This window comes from Notamacropus eugenii, chromosome 7, assembly GCF_028372415.1.
Source record: "Notamacropus eugenii isolate mMacEug1 chromosome 7, mMacEug1.pri_v2, whole genome shotgun sequence".
NCBI lineage: Eukaryota > Metazoa > Chordata > Mammalia > Diprotodontia > Macropodidae > Notamacropus > Notamacropus eugenii.
In genome coordinates this window covers 119,104,940-119,124,260 of record NC_092878.1, presented here as the reverse complement: position 1 = coordinate 119,124,260, position 19,321 = coordinate 119,104,940, and positions in this window count along the sequence as shown.

The following is a 19,321-nucleotide window of genomic DNA, read 5'->3' as shown; positions in this document are numbered from 1 at the left end:
GCTTTGAACCCAACCTCTTGTCAGGGAGAAATAAGGTAAATTTCCCCATCCCAGGATATGCATTTCCTTCCTTAGAGCCTTCCTGTTTCTATGTAAAGGTTTTATATTGTGTGATCCCATCCTCATCATCATTTACAACACTGATGTGATACCCATAGGAGACACTATGAATATGAATGTGTATTTCCAGGATAAATTTGTGAAATATAAATAACTCTCTTCCTCAAAGATGAAACTGATATTCAGATACCAGAAAGTCAAATCCAACATGGTAACAAAGAAGTCTATGCACACCACCAATCCAGGGAGCACCAGCATCCCCAAACCTTCCCTCCATTAGACCTCCCCACAAACAAACTCCCCTGGGCAAAATTCCTCCCTCTCTCACTCACACTAGCTGCTCTGTCTCAGCTTTACCTTGCTCTCTCCTAGCTCTGCCTCATGCTCTTCCTGCTCCATGCATTTGGCAAGGTCCTCCCACCACGAGATCCATATGATTCAAACTGTGAACTGAGCCAAAACTTAAAGCAGGTCAGATGGAACAATTAAGGGATAACAAAAATCTTCTAATTCCCTTAACATTTCACTCATGAAATAATAATAATTCCATAATTAGAGCTATAGCTATACTTTAACAATAATAATGTCTAGAATTTATATAGCACTTTAAGGTTTGCAAAGTGCTTCACAAATCTTATCTCATTTTTCTTCATCATAACATTTAGAGGAAGATGGCTTTATTATATCTTCACTTTATTATTATTATCTTTCACTTTATTATTATCTTCACTTCACTATCAAGAACTAAGGCAGGCAGCTGTTAACTTGAAAGGGGCCACATAACAGGTATGTGTCTGGGGGAGAATTAGAACTCAGGTTTTCCTGACTCTAGTCCCACTATGTCTCACCTAACTGCTTTTCGATCCTTAAGAACTACTGCCCCCATACAATTCCTCATCTGTCATATATTGTAGAATGTTCATACCTGCTAGAAACATATCCATTGCCTTTTGGATGATGCTCTATTTCTGTTTTTTTCTGGAATGAGGGACAGTCTACAGTCTCCATTCTGACTAGGTAAAACCCAAATCATAATACTCATACATTATAATTTAAAAGCTTGAATTTTATTGCCTCTAAAAAACTGTGATGTGATTAATATAGGGCATGATAAAATGAATATTTAAAAAGTAATAAGGAAGATTTCCAGTGAAAGAATTAGTGGAGCCTGAATACAGATCAAAGATACTTTTTCTTAACTTTATTTTGCTTTTTTTGTTGGTGTTTTCTTTCACAGCAAGACTTACATGGAAATGTGTTTTGCAAGACTACACATGTATAACCTATGTGAAATTGCTCCCCTTATCTGTGGGGGGGAGGGATAGAAGGGAGAGAGAGAATTTGGAATTCAAAATTTGAAATAAGGAATGTTAATATGCCCAAAGGGCTACAAAAATGTGCATAACCTTTGACCCAGCAATACCACTCCTAGGGCTGTATCTCAAAGAGATCATAAAAATGGGTGAAGGACCCACATCTGCAAAATATATGCATTGCAGCTCTTCTTGTAGTGGCCAAGAATTGGAAATTGAAGTGATGCCCATTGGGGAATGTCTGAGCAAGGTATGGTATATGAATGTAATGAAATACTATTGTGCTATAAGAAATGATGAGCAGGCTGTCTTCAGAAAAATCCGGACTTATATGAACTGATGCTGAGTGAAATGAGCAGAAGCAAGAGAGCACTGTATATAATAACAGCCACATTGTTCGATGACAAATTTTGATATATTTAGATCTTCTCAGCAATACAAAGATCTAAGACAATTCCAAAAGACTCGTGATGGAAAATGCTATCCAAATCCAGAGAAGTGGAGTCTGAATACAGATTGAAGCATACTATTTGTTCTCTCTCTCTGTTTTGGTTTATTTTTTTCTTTCCTGAGAATTCTTCCATTCATTCTAATTCTTCTTTACAACATGACTGATGTGAAAATATGTTTAATAAGAATGTGTATTAGAGCCTATATCAGATTGCACACCATCTTGGGGAGGAAGGAAGAGAGGAGGCAGAGAAAATTTAAAAATCAAAAGCTTATGGAAGCAAATGTGGAAGACTAAAATTAAATAAATTAATATAAAGAAAAATGAATGTTGAAATTGTTTTACATGTATTTGGGGCGACAGAAAATGCTATATTAAAAAAATAAAAGATAAAGAAGTTCTGAAATACAAGAGCGAAAAACTGGTGAAGCAGACTGTCAGTGCCAAGGACAAGTAAAAGAATTAAAAAAAAAATATGGGTAAGGGATAAATTCAACAAATACTATATATGGGGCACTTTTAGAGGGGTATACAAGGTAAATGAAACATGCCTCCTTGTCCTCAAGGAAAGCATACTAAAACAAATGTTCCAGATTCTTAGGAAACTGAAAAAGTTTATCATCTCTCACTTCCTCTCCCCTTCCCTGTTCAATCTGTTGCCAAACACTGTGAGTTTTACCTTTGCAACACCCCCATCATACCCCCTTTTTTGCTCTGATATGGACACGAACAAGCATTAATTAATGCTTGGACTATTGCAGTAGCCTCCAGGTAGGTGTCTTGGCTTTTGGCATTTTATCTTACCTGTCTTAATTCTAGTGCCTTTTCTCTATTAATTATTTTCTACTTTTCCCATATATAGTTTGTACATATTTATTTACTTGTCATCTCCCTCATTAGATTGTGAAATCCCTGAGTGCAGGGACTGTCTTTTTTGCCTCTTTATAAATCCCAAGCACTTAGTCCAGTGTCTGGCCCATAGTAGACACTCAGTAAATGTTCATTGACTGACTGATAGCTTATGTTCAATGTATTCTTAATTCAGTTCAACAAGCATGTTAAGCACTCAATTGGTTCCAGACACTATTTTAGCCACTGATAAATTACCTAAACCCAACTGTTGCCATGAAATTAAAAAATACATTAGGAGGGCAAATGCTAAAAAGAAAGGTTGAGAAACAGACAAAGTTTTCATGTGAGCTATATGTCACCTGTATTTCGGATATAATCTTTTATTGTTCAGTCATTTCAGTCATGTCCAACTCTTTGTGACCTCATTTGGAATTTTCTTGGCAATGATACTGGAGTAGTTTGCATTTCCTTTTTGAGCTTATTTTATAAATGAGAGAACTGAGGAAAAGAGAATTAAATGACTTGTCTTGGGTCACACAGGTAGCAAATGTCTGAAAATGGATTTGAGACAGGTCCTCCACCCATTGCACCACTTACGCTTTTCTAGTTTTTGCCATATATTCCTATTATAATAAGAAACAACTTCTAATGGCACCATTCATGTTATTGAAAATCTTGATTTTCCATATTGCATTATCTTTCATTTCATAACACTAAAATATTTTCCAGGTAGTAACTCGATTACTTTCATAGTATCCCATACCATAACTAAAATGTTGTTTACTCTTTAAAATTTAAATTATGCTTCTCAATAATCTTATGTAGGAGATGGTGAAAGTGTGCTTATTCTCAATGACAAATGTGGTCATTCAGGCTCATAAAAGTTGATATTTTTTGGCTATGTTAGACAAGTTGTGTCAGAGTGGAGATTTAAAGTCAGTTCTCCTGATTCTGAGCTCCATGATCTTTCCATTATGCCTTGTTGCACAGGTGCACCTTTCTAACACAGGAAGAAATGATTCATCAAAGTTCACAGTTAGTCTTTGATTACAGGAAAATTGGGACCTAGGTCTCCTGAGGACAAGAGTTGCAAAAGTTCACCTTCTTTCCCTAAAGTTGCGCTGACGAGGCACATTTATTCCTTTGCCGGATTTAAAGTCTTGCCTGTGCTTATTAACATGTATGCATAACTGAGGATTCAGTGTCTGTGTATAGTGTCAACGCAAGTTAGATATAGGAAAGTGATCTGTTCCCATACATTTTGACAATATGCCTCATTCTAAAGGTCAAACAAAATGAGTTTTTGTTTGCATTAAAAGCTGTAGATTTATTGTGTATTTGAGGTGAGTCTCCAAGAAAGTATATTTATCATGAGTGTCTGCATTATTAAGTGTCAAGATGGAAAGTGTTCTAGCGGAAATATTATTTTTATAGCTCTGATGTTTTGCTTTGTTAATCTACTGCTCCTTTTTCTTATTTTGAGATAGTATAAGATCTCCACTTAATACAATGAAAACATCTGAAGAAATCAGTGAAAAATTAAAAAAAATAATAAATAGATATTGCAGATCTCTACATCATTGTTCCAAACTACAGAATTTTCCTGATTTTTGAGGAATCAAGAACGTATTGGACACTCTCCCTATGTATTTTCTTCTTTGTTTAGATATAGTGCTATTGACGAGTCACACGGGCAACTGGAGATGAGAGGAAATACTTTACAGGAACATAGCTTAAGCAGATGTGAATGTTTGGTTTTACAATGGCTACAAAAATTGTGTATATAGTTCTAGTGGTGGATGCTTCAACCTATTTTCCTTAAAATTCAACAATTTAGCTTCCTCTAAGAAGTCTTCAGAGATACTTTCTCCCTGTCACTTTTTCAGCAGCAGCAGTCGTGAACACTGATATCCTTTGTTCTTAAAATTATAATAATAATAATAATATATATTGAGATTTTGCTTAAATGTAGAAACTGCTCAATTATTTAATTGAATTGATTTGTTACCCAACTTGATTTCATACTACCATCTAATTAGCAGTTTATATTTCCAAAACAATCATACCAGTTATGTGTTTTTATTAATGTTTACGTGCATAGATGTCGTTTTATTGAGTACCCTTCAATATCCTGTTGATCACCAGATTCAATAAACTTTATTCACTCCTCATTTTCCTTCTCTCCCTTGTGATGTCTGACACTTTTGACCATTGACATTACTGAATATTTGATACTCTTTTAGTGAGATTCATGAAAAGAATATTGGACTAGAAGTCAGGAAATTGGAGTCCTGGCTATAACTCTGCTACCATATAGCTACGTAGCTGTGGACAAATCAAAATCTCTCGAGGCTGCAATGCCCTGATCTAAATAAATGAGGGTTATGATTGAGGGGGAGGGCAGCTAGATGGTGCAGTGGATAGAGTGCTGTGGCTGAGGTCAGGAAGATTTGCGTTCAAATATGACTTAGGCACTTACTAGCTGTGTCACCCTAGACAAGTCACTTAAATTTGTCTCCGTTTCCTAATCTATAAAATAAGATGGAGAAGGAAATCGCAAACACTCCAATATGTTTGCAAAAAAAAATCAAAATGGGGTCATGTAGAGTTGGACATGATTATAAAATGACTAACTAACAATGACTGGAGAACCTCTACCATTATTTCCAGCTGTCAATTTAAGATCCTGTGACTATGGTAGGTGATTTAAAAGGTTTCTTTTACCTTCTCCTGTGACTTCGACATCCATAATACTTCTTACCTTTGATGCAAACATATCCTATTTAACACATTTTCTTCACACTTTTATTTGAAAGTCCTAAGTCTTACTTTTAATCCAGCATCCATTAGTAGTGATGAAACAAATAAAACTAACAAAAAACTTTCCTGACAGTAGAAACTTATAAAAAAAAACCAAAGTAAAGCCAAACCAAATAACAACAAAAATAACAGACCAAAGTCCTTCATTTAGGAAATTACAGTGAATGCTAAGAGAAAATCTTATTGGCTATAATTTCCCTTTGTAATAAATACGGCAGGGATACTTCTGGAATTATCTTAAATCCTTTTAATGCTTCACAGATTTTCTTTCCTTTGCAAACCTTACCGATGATCCCAGTTTTATAACATCACTTTAAATTCTGGAAAAGATCTGAAGTTGAAAGTCTCTTAATTGGACTTCAACACATTTCAAAACTTATACATCAAGATTGGGACCAAGTGAAGCAAGATATTTCTTTTCAGTAGACCTGAAAGCATGGGAAGAACCCTGTCCATTTAATTTACTGCACTATGCTAAACTTAGACTTATTAATCTAGTAGTTTAGACCTAAAGTGTTACTTAACCCCAAGTGCCTCATCCTGGGTCATCTCCAGTCATCTTGATGACGATCTGGTCACTGGTTCAGATGGCTCTGGAGAAGTGAGGCTATTGACCTGCACAGCCCTCCCTCCCTCACAACAAAGTCAAGTGCATGTCCTCATTTCTCTGATGGCATGGTCTTCTTCGGCAGCAAAAGACGAATACACACACGTAGCTCTCTTCCTTAATTGTTCTTTCATCCACTGAGTCACCTAGATTCATAAGTCTTTCCTTTATCTACCTTTTATCTCCATTCATTTGTGAAGTTATTTAGCATCTATCCCAGCAATATTTCTTACACTATCTCTCCCTTTACATTAACATTGAAATCTCTCTAGTTCAGGCCATCATCTCTATTCAAGTATATTATTGTACTAACCTCCTTGCTACCCTTTCTGCCTCTGTCCTTCCTATCTTTCAATTTCTCCTTTCAACCCATTTCCCAAGCAATCTGACCAACACTTTGATAACATCACTCTTATTCATGATCTGAGAGCTGTGAACCTCACACACACACACATATACACGTGTGTGTATACAAATATATGTACATATATAAATTTAAAATGTATAGTATACAATATTATTTACATATTATTTAAAATAATATGCACACATACAATCTTTCTCTCTGTATACAAAATTTGGTAATAATATTTCACTAAAGTCATTTTCACGTGTAATTTTCTGTATTTTATTTTATGCATTTAAGAGTGTTATTTGAAGAAGGGGACCATAACATAAGAAGGATGATTAACTTCTGGCAATTTCCTTAAGGTGTCATTCATAGGTCTCTCATCTGATGTCAATCTACTTCTTCATTTCTATTTCATTTAATTCTACCTCTCACATTCCACATCATAGCTAAATTTTGTTGCTGTCCCTTCCTGATTCTTGTCTTCTTGTTCATTTCATCCCGTGTCAGAAAATACACCCCTCTACCCCACTATGTGAACTTTTCTCTCAAAGTTCCTCCCTTCCTTCAACACCAAATTCAGATGCCATCTCTTCTATGAAGTTATTCCTGGTTATTTTTTCCCTCAGTCCCCCTCAGATGAAAATGACTTCTTCCTTGTCACAGTTGTCATAATATCTTGCCTCTTGTTAATGTTATTCAGTCATTTTACTCATGTTTTCCTCTTTGTTACTCCATTTGGGGTTTTCTTGGCAAAGATACTGGAGTGGTTTGCTATTTCCTTCTCCAACTCATTTTACAGATGAAGATACTGAAGCAAATAGAGTTAAATGACTTGCCCAGGCTCAGACAGCTAGCAAGTATTTGAGGTCAGATTTGAACTCAGGTATTCCTGACTCCAGGACTGGCACTATATCCATTAAACCACCTTACTGTCCTATATAGCTTACCTAGAGCTCTCTAAGTTTACTATGTTCTCCTTTAGATCCCAGTTATTTGAGTGCATACCTTTTCTTCCTTATTAGATTATGAATTCCTGGATCATACCTATCCATCTTTGTCTTTCTAGTGTCTACAATGCCTGGTACATAGTAGATCTTTAATAAATGTTTCTGTTTTCTTTGAACTGAATTAAGTGGAAGCTTAATCTTGCCACAGGCACTTCCTCCTTCCAGATAGACCATATGAGCCTCAGCAATTGGACCTCAGAATATTTGCTTCTGGGCTATTGTCAGGAAGTTATGAACTATGTGAAAGTGAATTAAATAAGTGAAAACAAGTTTAAAGTTCTGATTTTTGTCTTGGTCAAAAGATGTTTTAACTTGGTGCAAACTGGTATTGTAGTCATGAAAACTACAGGTTTGAGTTTTTCTCTTACATATTTACCTCTGTGACCACTTGGGCAAAACAGTTATCTTCCATGTGCCTCAGGTCACTTACTTGTAAAATGAGAATGTTGCGCATGATGGCCTTAATATGCTTCTAGTTCTAGATTTATAATCCTTATGATTTGTTCAACTCAGAATTTACAATAACTATCATTTAATGATAACTAGAATTTATGCAGTGCTTTAAGATTTAGAAAGCACATTCCAAATATCATCTCATTTTATTCTCCCAACAAATCAGGCATATAGGTACAATTATTATCAGCATTTTGTGGATGAAAAAAAAACCTGATGGAAGCAGAAGTTGCATGACTTACCCAGGGTGGCAGAGCTCATAAGTGTCTAAGCAATAAGAAATTGGATTCAAATGCACGTTTTCTTGATTTATGATACCTATTTGCTCATCATCAAAATATAATTCTGAACATATTTTTAAAGTAAATGAGTACTTTAAAAAGTCGTTTTAGGAATTTGGGAAGTTGACTTTCTTTTATTTTGTTGTGAAGTAAAGAAAACATGAGACTTTCTACGAGCATATCATAGTTAATATACTTGAATGACAATGTTTTTGGGTATTAAATTTACTTACTGGAATATAAGTTTTAGAAAGACTCACAGAAATGAGAGGGCCTCTAAGGAGCCATATTTTTTTTACATTCTCATAAAACTGATTACTTAGTATCTTAACGTATTCAAGTAATTTGTAAATCCTCATTCTACTGCAAGGGGCTCATTTTACTGCTGATTCAAAGTAGGCAAGAAAAGCATAATTCTCCCTCACAGTCAAGGCTCTTATGGATTTTGAAACCTCGGGGTACTTTTCAACAACTGATCAATGAAGTGGAAGTTGGAAACACATTTTATATGCCATGGTGCCCTATAGGAAAAGCCTAAGTTCAGAAATCTTGTGAAAAGGCAGACGCTGAATTCATTTAGAGAATTAACACTTTCTTTTTTTTTAGCCAGGGTGCTGTATTGATATATAATAGTAGGTGAGAAGAATATAAGGAACCAAAGTGAGGATTATTGTTTTTTTTTTTTATTGGAATCCATGATTGGTGAATGGAAAAGTCTGTATTCTATTCTCATATCCATACCTTTTTTTTATATTTAGCAAATGAAATATTATTCCCTCAAGTTTCACCAACTTAACACTGACTTACCTTTCCTCAGAATATCACTAATATTCTCTTTAGGATAGTACTTTGGCCATCAGACATTTCAGAAATCAAGATTATTGGTATTCAAATGTGTGTTTTTCAAAACTTGAATTAAAAAAAAATCACAAAATCCCTTATTGATACTGTTTTAAAGCAATGATAACTTCACTGATGATGAATTAGAATGAGTATTTCCAAAACCCAATAGTCTCTCTCTTACTAACAAAATTAAGTGTAGTTGGTCTATTTCATGAAAAGAATGGCTCAGTACTCATTAATCATAATTACTAGCTAGAAGTCTATGACATAGATTTGGAAAAAAAATAAACAATGGCTGCTCTGTAGCAAGGATCATTTCATCTCAGTAAAAAAAATGATTTGGTAATTCAAACCAGAAATTGCCTTGAATGTTCAGCATATACAGGTTCATTTCACATGCCATTTTATCAGGTTAACGTGTTGACATTATTCTGTGTGTAGCTCTGTGGATCAAAATCATTTGTTACGTCAGCATCACCCATCTGCTCAAGCATTTGTCTTCTTCTGGTTGAATTGGGTTCCATTTGGCTGGAGTGAAGTGAGCGCTCATGGAAGAATATTGTGGGATATGAAGGCTATCATTAGGAAGCTGAAATTGGACTTCAAAGTGGAAGCACATATGGTTTTGACTCAAAAGAGAGGGCAGGTGGATGTGCAAAAAGGGCTAATTTCAAATTTATTTTTTGGATTTGCAGGACTTCTTCAAAGTCCAGGCAGAAGATTAATTTTCAATTTGGAATTCCTAATAACTGAAACAAGATCAGGGTTTTACAACTTCCTGGAGGAAATTTTGGGAAAAGCAAAGTTGTATTGGTCTAAACCAACATCAGGCTAAAAACATAAGACTCAAGTTCGAACTGCATCGCTTGGAAAATGAAGCTTTAGTGAACTGGCACATTTATGGTATAATATATTTAAAGCATATAGTTTGAAATTACAGCATGAAGAGGGTCAACTCTCCTTTTGCTTTTAAATGCAAGCTAAACTAGATTACCCTAGATAAGTTTCTGAACTAAAGGGATAATTTAATGTATATCCAATTTATTTAAAATATTACTTATTAGTTTTCACTTTATTTTTCCTATTTTTTGCAACATGATTAATATTGAAATATGTTTTGCATGATTTCACATGTATAATTGATATCCTATTGCTTGCCTTCTCAGTGGGTGAGGAGGGACAAGAGGAGAGAATATTAAAAATGAATAATAAAATTTAAAAATAAATAAAAATTCTGTTGAACGTGAGCATGTTTTGATTCTTTAATGCTCCTACAGATGGTGCTTTAAAATGATTGCCCTGTCCAGTGGTTATACTCTTGGCTTACAAAAGTAATGTATTAGAAAAGTCACTGGATTGGAGTTAGAGGATTTGAGTTGAAAGCCCATCTTTTCTACATATTAGTTGTGTGACCTCGGGCAGGCTACTAAATGTTTCTGGTGGTCAAATTTCTCATTTGCAAAATGATGCAGTAACCTATATACATATGTATGTATATACATACACACAATACTCCAAAGTGTCTTTTAGGAGCAAAATTGTGGTTCTATGTTTTTAATGTATTTTTTGTTTTCTGTAATGAAAAACTTACTAGAAGATGAGGCTAAAGCAACAGATGTGAATATCTGTGAAACAGTTCAGTCAATTTAAAGTTTTATAGCCTTTCCTTTATGTACAATGTCCTAGCTAAAGAAAATTAAGTCATTTTTCCAAGTGGTTTACATCTGATCTTTATGTCAAAATTATGTTGTAATTGGTGAAAATGAGGAGTGTGGCGCCATCACTATTTCCCCCAAGAATCTTGCAATCTTCTTGAAAATATTATTTAAAGAAGAGGAGCAGCAATGTATTGGGAGAAGTGAATGAGGAGGGAAGTTGTTTTGGAAATATGACCATGACTTCAAGTCAAATCTTATCTCCAAAATGTAAAAATGTGTTTTTTAAACCACACCATCATGTACTGTCTTGCTGAAATAGAAATAAGGCATATTATTCCATTTCCTTGTTTATACAAATGAAATTACACAACAATTATAAATCGGAGTTTTCCTCTCATTGTATGTTGGGGAAAGGACATTTAGGGGTTCACATGCCCAGTGCAGAAATCTTCACGATAATTTTAGTAATCACATCTCTGTTTTTTTTTTTTTGTCATTCAGCAAAAACCTGGAGAAGCTTTCCAATGACAAATGGTCAAAGTCCAAACTCCTTAAACCTACTAGTGCCAGCTTTGAATTATGTCTTCTGAATTCGCGCATATATTCCATATGCACATAAACACAAATGTACCTACATGTAAGCATACATACATGTAGATAGTATTAAATAGCTGGATAGTACAATGGAAAGAACACTAGACCTGGAGTCAGGAAGACCTATAAAAAATATACTTCCTAGCTGTGTGACCCTGGCAAGTCCCTTTAAACTCTGTTTGCCTTACTTTCCTCATCTGTGAAATGAAGATGATAAGAGCACCTGAATCCCAGGTTTTTCATGATAATATTTGTAAAGAGGTTAGCACAGTGCCTGGTGCATAGTAGGTGTTATGTGTGAGTTGTTGTTATTAGTATAATTAGTAGTATTAGTAATAGTAGCAGTCTATATATGCATGTGCACACAAATATATGCATGCGTTAATTATTTTCACCAGCCATACGTGTATGTATGTACTCATATGTGTATGTTATACACATGTACACACATTGCCTTGTAATATGTACTCCATACAGTCTATATATTTATAGATGTACACTATTTGTCTAAGTAGATATGTATGCAAATATTCATATATCTATATATACACTCACATGATATATGTTACTGCTCTAAATTTATGAGCACATTAAATGTATAAATATATACACATACTGTCTCTATATATACACATATATGTGTATATATTCATATGTATAACACTATATACAGTTTTTGTGTGTATATATATAATACATATTATAAATCTAAACTTATGAGCCTGTATAATGTATATGCATGGATATTCTAATATAGGTTTATATATGTCTATATACACATATTATAATTCTAAATTTTTTTTAGACTAGTTCATATTAATATATGCATACACGCTTAGTCTTATGTGTTATACACACACAAATTATGGCTCTAAATTTATAAGCCATTTTGTGTGTGTGTGTGTATGTAGATATATAGATATATGTGTGTGTACACATACACCCATACACACATTATAGCTCTAGATTTATGAACACATTTAACATTATGCCAGGCCTAGAGGCCTGAGGGCTACCCGAGTCTTACCTTACCTATATCGCAGGTCTTCGGCTGGCCCAACCGGATAAACGTATGAGAGAAGAGACTTTCCGGAGTCGAACAAGGGTTAGGCTTTATTCAGGGTCCTGGTTACATGTGCAGGGGGAACTCTTCCTTAGGAGAGAGAGAGAAATCTCCCAAGGAGGCAAAGATCTTACAGTAAGAGAATGGAAGCAGAAGTGGAAGTGGGGAGAGAGGGGAGAGGGAAGAGCGAAGAGAGGAAAAAAGGAAGAGGGGGCCTTCTGTCCTCTAAGGGCCCCTCAGCGCTAAGAGCGCCTTCGGGCTTTCCTGACCCTACTTAAGTTCTCCTGCCATATCGTTTGCACCTCAATACCATGCCTGTTAGATAACAATAGGTGTGCCCAGATCCGGGCCAGTCTTTAGGGCGGGGATGCTCTCTCCCATCACGTTTCTCACGGGAAGAGGCGGAAATGCACGAGATCTCACTCCTCAATTCCCTGCTGTTTCCTGGGGGGCCTCATGAGAACTCTAAGATTTAGAAGCTCCCACCTTTACCTGTCTGAGACTGTCCACATGGAACTGAGCTTACACCCCCAACAACATTACACACATATTCCTATATATTATATGTATACACATTAAAACTCTAAATTTATAAGTCAGTTATGTGTGTATACATATATTCCCATATACACACATTACACCTAAATTTATCAGCCATGTGTATATGTCTCAGCTTTAAAATTATGAGCCCATTTGATATTAATATATATGTAATCCATACTCATATATGTATACCCACATATATATTGCAACTCTATATTTATGATCTACACAATCTCCCATATATATTATGAATCTAAATTTATGAGCCATATGTGCATATTTGTGTGTGTATACACACATATATAAACTCTAAATTTATTAGTCTATTTTATATTCTTACATGTGTATACACACATAGTATAGACCATAAACATACATATATTCACTATATGTACATATATATGCATAAATATATGCATATGTATGTATATATGTATATAATGTTAGGATAATATTCAATCATATATATGCATATGTACATATGCGTATGAATGTATATCACAACACACATATATGTATATACTCACATATATGCACATGCATACATGCCTATATACATATGAATATATACAATCCACATCATTCCCTCACATACCTCACCCCTATATGTGTACATACATATACATATATATATGCACACATACATCTACACACATATGTGTACCATCATATATGTACAGTCTTCTATAATATTTGTGGATATGTGGGCTTACATATACACATGTAATACAAATACATATATACACGCATACATAAATGAACTCATAAATTTAGAACTAAAAGATATCTCATAAGGCATCTAATCCAACCTCATTATTTTACAGGTGGGGAAATCAAGGCTTACAGAGACTAGGTAACTTGTCCAAGGTCTCCCAGCTAATATAGAGTATCGCCTAAATAAGAATTCGGGTCCTAGTCACTATTTTAATCTTTAATCATATTCTAATTGATTTGTATTTACCTTTATACAAGTTGCTTTACATGTGTTTAATTCTAAACTTCTTGGAGACAGGTTCTGCAGCTTATTAATCTTTGCACCAATCTCAATATCTAGTACAGTGTACTGTTTGTAGTAGGTGTATAATAATAATTTTGGCCAAGTGGATGAAATCCTCACTCCTCCATGAAAACTTCCTGACCACCCTAGTCCAAGGGGAATTATTCTCCTTTTTATGAATTCTTTCAAACACTGTTTATCTGTCCTAAATATATATATATATTTTTTACCAAAAACTACCTTGTATTTCTATTATCTTTTTAGCTGCTCTCTTGTCTTTTTAATTGAGCAAGCATTTATTAAAGACCTATTGTTGCTAAGACCCTAAGACCCTGAGGACACAAAGACTGAAAGAAAACAACCTTCATCTTCCAGGAACATGTATCCTATTAGTGACAAATACATGGGTCATCTCCTTATTTTGGAAGAACGGTTAATTATTGCATTGCTCAAAGTTCTTTAGTCTTTCAACCTTGTTTGAATTTACAATATAGATGCTACTATGTAAACCGTTATTATGAAGACATACTCACTTCACTCGGCTTTATTTCACAAATGTCTTCCTAGGTTTCTTTGAATATGTCTTTTTCTTCATTTTTTTTTAGAGCACAATGATATTCCATTATATTAAATTTGCTCCTACCTAATTAATCTCCAGTGTTTTAGTAATGTTATTTTTAGTCTTTCCTTATGTTTTATCATTTTGAATCCCTTAACACCAATCAGTTCTTATTTTTAATATGCATTTATGCTTAGTAAAGCATGAAAATCTAACTGGGAGCCACAATACTCTTCACTTGTTTATTAAATTTGTTGAAAATATATTGCCTGACTCTAAATAATCGTCTAACTAAAACATCTAACTGCATCAGGTAGTTAAAAAGTACTAACGTATTCTTTTTGCCATGACACTTTTATATTTCGTAGAAGAACAATTAGAAATAGAGTGGAGGAGGAATTAAAATGTTTAACAATGGCTCCAGAGTGATTATAGAACATGCCTTTTTAGAACACATTAATTGAACTACATTTCAAGACTAAAACTTTTCAATTTTTAATAGTTTTAGTATTGAGCACAGTGTCTCACATATAGTAGATGTCTAATCAATGTTTGTTGACTGATTGGATAGTTTGAAAGTCTGTGACTTCATCCTGGTGATGTTCCCATTCCATTGATTATTAGGTCATATCTTGGCTCTTTGATATGTGTAATTAAGAGTGAAGAGAAGGATTTATTCCCTTTAAGCATGATTTCTTTGGATGAGAGGATATGATTTGACCTGAAAAACTGGATGCAATCAAAAGATTTAGAATGCATTTAGATTTTACGTGTTCAAGGAAAAATCTCCACTGAGTATCAAATGAGGCATAGTCAGACAGACAGGAGGACAACGAGAAGATAGTAATATATAAAAGCCTAAAGAAGAAAGAGTATCCAGGAGGAAAAAGTGATCAGTAGTGTCAAATGAAGCAGATAGTTCAAGTAGAATAAATGTGAAATTGTATACTTAGATTTAAAAAAGTGTTTTACAAATGCAAATTGGGGGCGGCAAGGCTAGTTAAAGTTCATTTGGAAAAAAAAAAGACATGGTAATTTTAATGGATTCTTGACAATGACATGTGAGGGAGAGGAAATTTAATATGATATCAGATTGCATTGTGAGGTTTGTTATGCAGTGCTTGGGAGTCCTACTATTATACTTTGCCCTGGTCAGATCTGAAACATATGTTTGGTTCTGTGTGCCACTGTATTCATCTATCTATCTATATATCTGTCTGTCTATCTATCTATGTCTTTCTGTCTATTGACTTATTTATCCATTCCTTCATCTATCCATTCATTCATTTAACTAAATGTTTATTTATTTTTCATTCCTTCATCCATCCATTATTTTATCTATTAATCTATTTATTATCCCTTAATCCATCCATTATTTTTTCTGTTTGTCTCTCTATGTGAAAGACGTTCAAGAAATTAGAAAGACATTCTAAGCTAGAAAACATAGGAATCAGTGATCAGGATAATTAGACTTAAGGTTATGTCATATAAGAGGAGGTTAAAATAACTGGGAATTTTTAGAGTGAAAAAGAGAAGACAATTCTGGTTTTGCAATGTTAAGGGAATTCGAAGATCTTTCCTGCTCCCTAATAGGCTCATGTGACCTGCTTTGAGCTTTGAGTCTAGCCCACAGCCTGAGTCATATACAGCAGATGGTGGGTGAAGCTTGCCCAAAAGGTGGAACAGGGAGAGAGACTGAGGCAGAGCTTAGAGAGAGCAGGTAGAGGAGAGCAGCTAGCATGGGTGGGAGAAGGAGTGATTTTGCCTAAGGGAGCTTGTTTGTGGGGAGGTCTGACAGAGGGAAGATTTGGGGATAGGATGGTCATACTCCCTTTATTGATAATGCGTACAAACTTTGTTGTTACCATGTTGGAATTGGATTTCTGCTATCTGAATAAATATTTTGATTTTGTCTTTAAGGAAGAGCATTTATATTTTGTGAATTTACCCTGGAAATACACCTGCATATCCATAGTGGCTGCTGTGGATATTGCATTAACATTACAGGGTTAAAGAGACTTGGTGGCTTTCTTTTATTGTTTGAAGGGTTGTCATATGGAAGAAAGATATGACTTATTCCACTTGGCCCCAGAAGGCACAAAGAGTAATGAGTGAAAGTAACAGCCTAAATAGGCTTGATATAAAGAGGAACTTTCTAACAATTTGAAATGTTCAGACTTTGAATGAATTGATAGAGGGCTTAGCATCATAAGAGCAAAGACTTGTAATTTAAAAGGACCTTAGAAGCCATCAGTCCAGTCTTTTCATTTTACATGTGTGGAAACCAAAACCCAGAGGAATTTAAATAACTTCTCCAAGCTCACAAAGCTAGCAAGTGAAAAAACTAGGACTGGAGCCCAAGCTTTTGAGGTTGCAGTCTCTTGAGTCCCAATAAGACTCTTTTCTCTATACCAGTCAAAGTAGCCCAACATCTCCAAAAATAATAAAAGTAGGTAGCATCACTATTATGTTTGAATGTTTTCAGAATCATTTACTAATCATCTCTCATCCACCATCTTAGATAGCTAAGTGACATTATTTTATAGATGAGGAAACTGAGTCATATAGAGGTTATATATCTTACTGAAGATCACTCTGCTAAGAACTGTTTGAGGTCAGATTTGAACTGATGTCTTTCTAACTCCAGATCTAGTGCTCTGTCTGCCGTGTTACCTAGATGCCTCTAAGAGAAAGCTAGCTGGGTATTTGTCATGTCTATCATACAAAATGGACTCTATTGTTTAAAAAAAAGGTTCTGAGTGGATCAGATGAGCTCTAAGTTCTCTAACAAATCTGAGACTCCATAACTGTGTAGTCATAAAAAAACATTTCTGAAGCCAATTCAAGAGAAAAAGTTTGCTACAGAGGTAGTGCTCAGATGACATATAATCTGTTGCTTGGCCATGAAGTGTGGTAGGACGTCCCAGTGCTTCCATTCTGTTGAGAAACCACTTATCCCCATATCACAATGAGGCATTGGGACAAGACTAAAGTGGACGATTAATATAATGAAGTTGAGAATAATTCAATTTATATAATTTTGTGCAACTTTAAGATGTCTGGCATTTGATTAAACATGTGGTGATTGTTAATCATAAGGAAGTGAGTCCTTACCTTCATGAAACTTATATCATATTCTAAGCTAAGGTACATGAGTGAACAAGTGGTAAGATTTAAAAAAAAATAATAAATTACAATATTCGTAAAAAGCCACTGCTAAATCCTTCTCTAGACTCAGTGGGAAAGATAGGGTCTTACATAATAATCTTGTAAGATAGCCAAATGAATTGAATATAATTTAAATTATTTATTGGGATATGAGGAATAATTCACATATGTCCTTACTCCTTCTCTTTGGCATTTTCACTTCCTCATTGAAACATTATATTTGGACTTATTTAAGACAATTCTCTAATGTGTACAAGTAATGACTACAATAAAAATTCTTTTATTGTGTGGCAGGTTGTATTAAATGACCTTTAAGTTTCTTTGCAACTCCAACAATCTACATACTACTACACAGCTAAAAAGCAGAGTTAATATTTAGGGTAAATTTTCATTTTGTATAAGCATTTTTGCTATAGAGGATGAATAGATGAAGAATCATTTGTTAAATACTTGCTATGTACAAAGCGTTGTGCTAAGTTCTTGAGATACCAAGAGAAAAGCAATTCAGTCCTTGTTCATAAGGAGCTCACATTTAAATGAGGAAGACAAAGCAGAAGGCATTTCTGTTCTAAGTCAAATTTAAAAGTCTCTTGGTGTTCAGGGTTCAGTAGTAAAGGAGATGCCAACTCATTTTTCTTAGTTTTGTCCCAATGATGAGACTACTGGTGAATATCTCCATTGCTGAATCATTTCACAGGGCCAAGGACCTGGACAGCAAGAATATTCCTTCTTAGGTTCTCAGCAATCATGGTTGTAGTGCCCTGTGAAACCACTGCCAGGCTACATCTCCATAGGAATTATTATTGATGATAAACTTCAAGAGATGAACTGACATAAAGAATGGTGGTCTGGGGGTCAGAGTAGGGCAAAGTCCTGTTACTCCTGAATCTCTTGGGTTATATACTCAATGAGTTATACATTCAATGCTAGCTGGTATTAGCGCTGTGTTCCTTCTCCATAGTGCCTGGTCCTTTTAATGATGACTGTAAAGCCTATGTAGGAAGTAGGATTAAAGTCTTCTTCTATTATTATCAAAACTCTTGGATTCAGGATCTTGAGCTACCTCCATTGCAGTTTGAGAAGAAATGCGGTTCAAAATGGTAGTGATGGTTTAACTTCCCTGACCAATGTAGTCTCCCATGCCACGCTACTTCTGCTAGGCTGGCTTGCCTGTCCAGTCAGGGACAGTTGGTTGGTAGTTGGTAGACATGGCTAATCCTTTCTTCATATAAGTTGCATACTTGACTGAGGACTTGAGAGAGAGGGTTGTTCTAGTACCCAACAGACTGTCAGATTCTACAATTCCTGAGGCCTTTGTGTTCAGAATACTGATCTTTACTCCATCAGAGACTGAGGTGATGCAGCGGTCTGAGTTTTCTGGCATATACTTTCTCACATGTCTACCTCAGAGTGTCTTGCTGCAATATATACATACATACATACATATATATATATACACACACATATAATCACATATATATCACTACTATATATATGAAATTAACATATATATATATGCACTGCCATATATATCTAACATGTATTACTACATATTCACATTGCATTTGAATATGGATTTTTCATCATTCCTGCAACACAGAACTGGTAACATTTATGGTGAATGTTTCTGAAATAAAGTATTCTGAAATATTTCAAATGCATCTTAGCTATGGATACCCTTTATTTTCCAGACAGAAGCT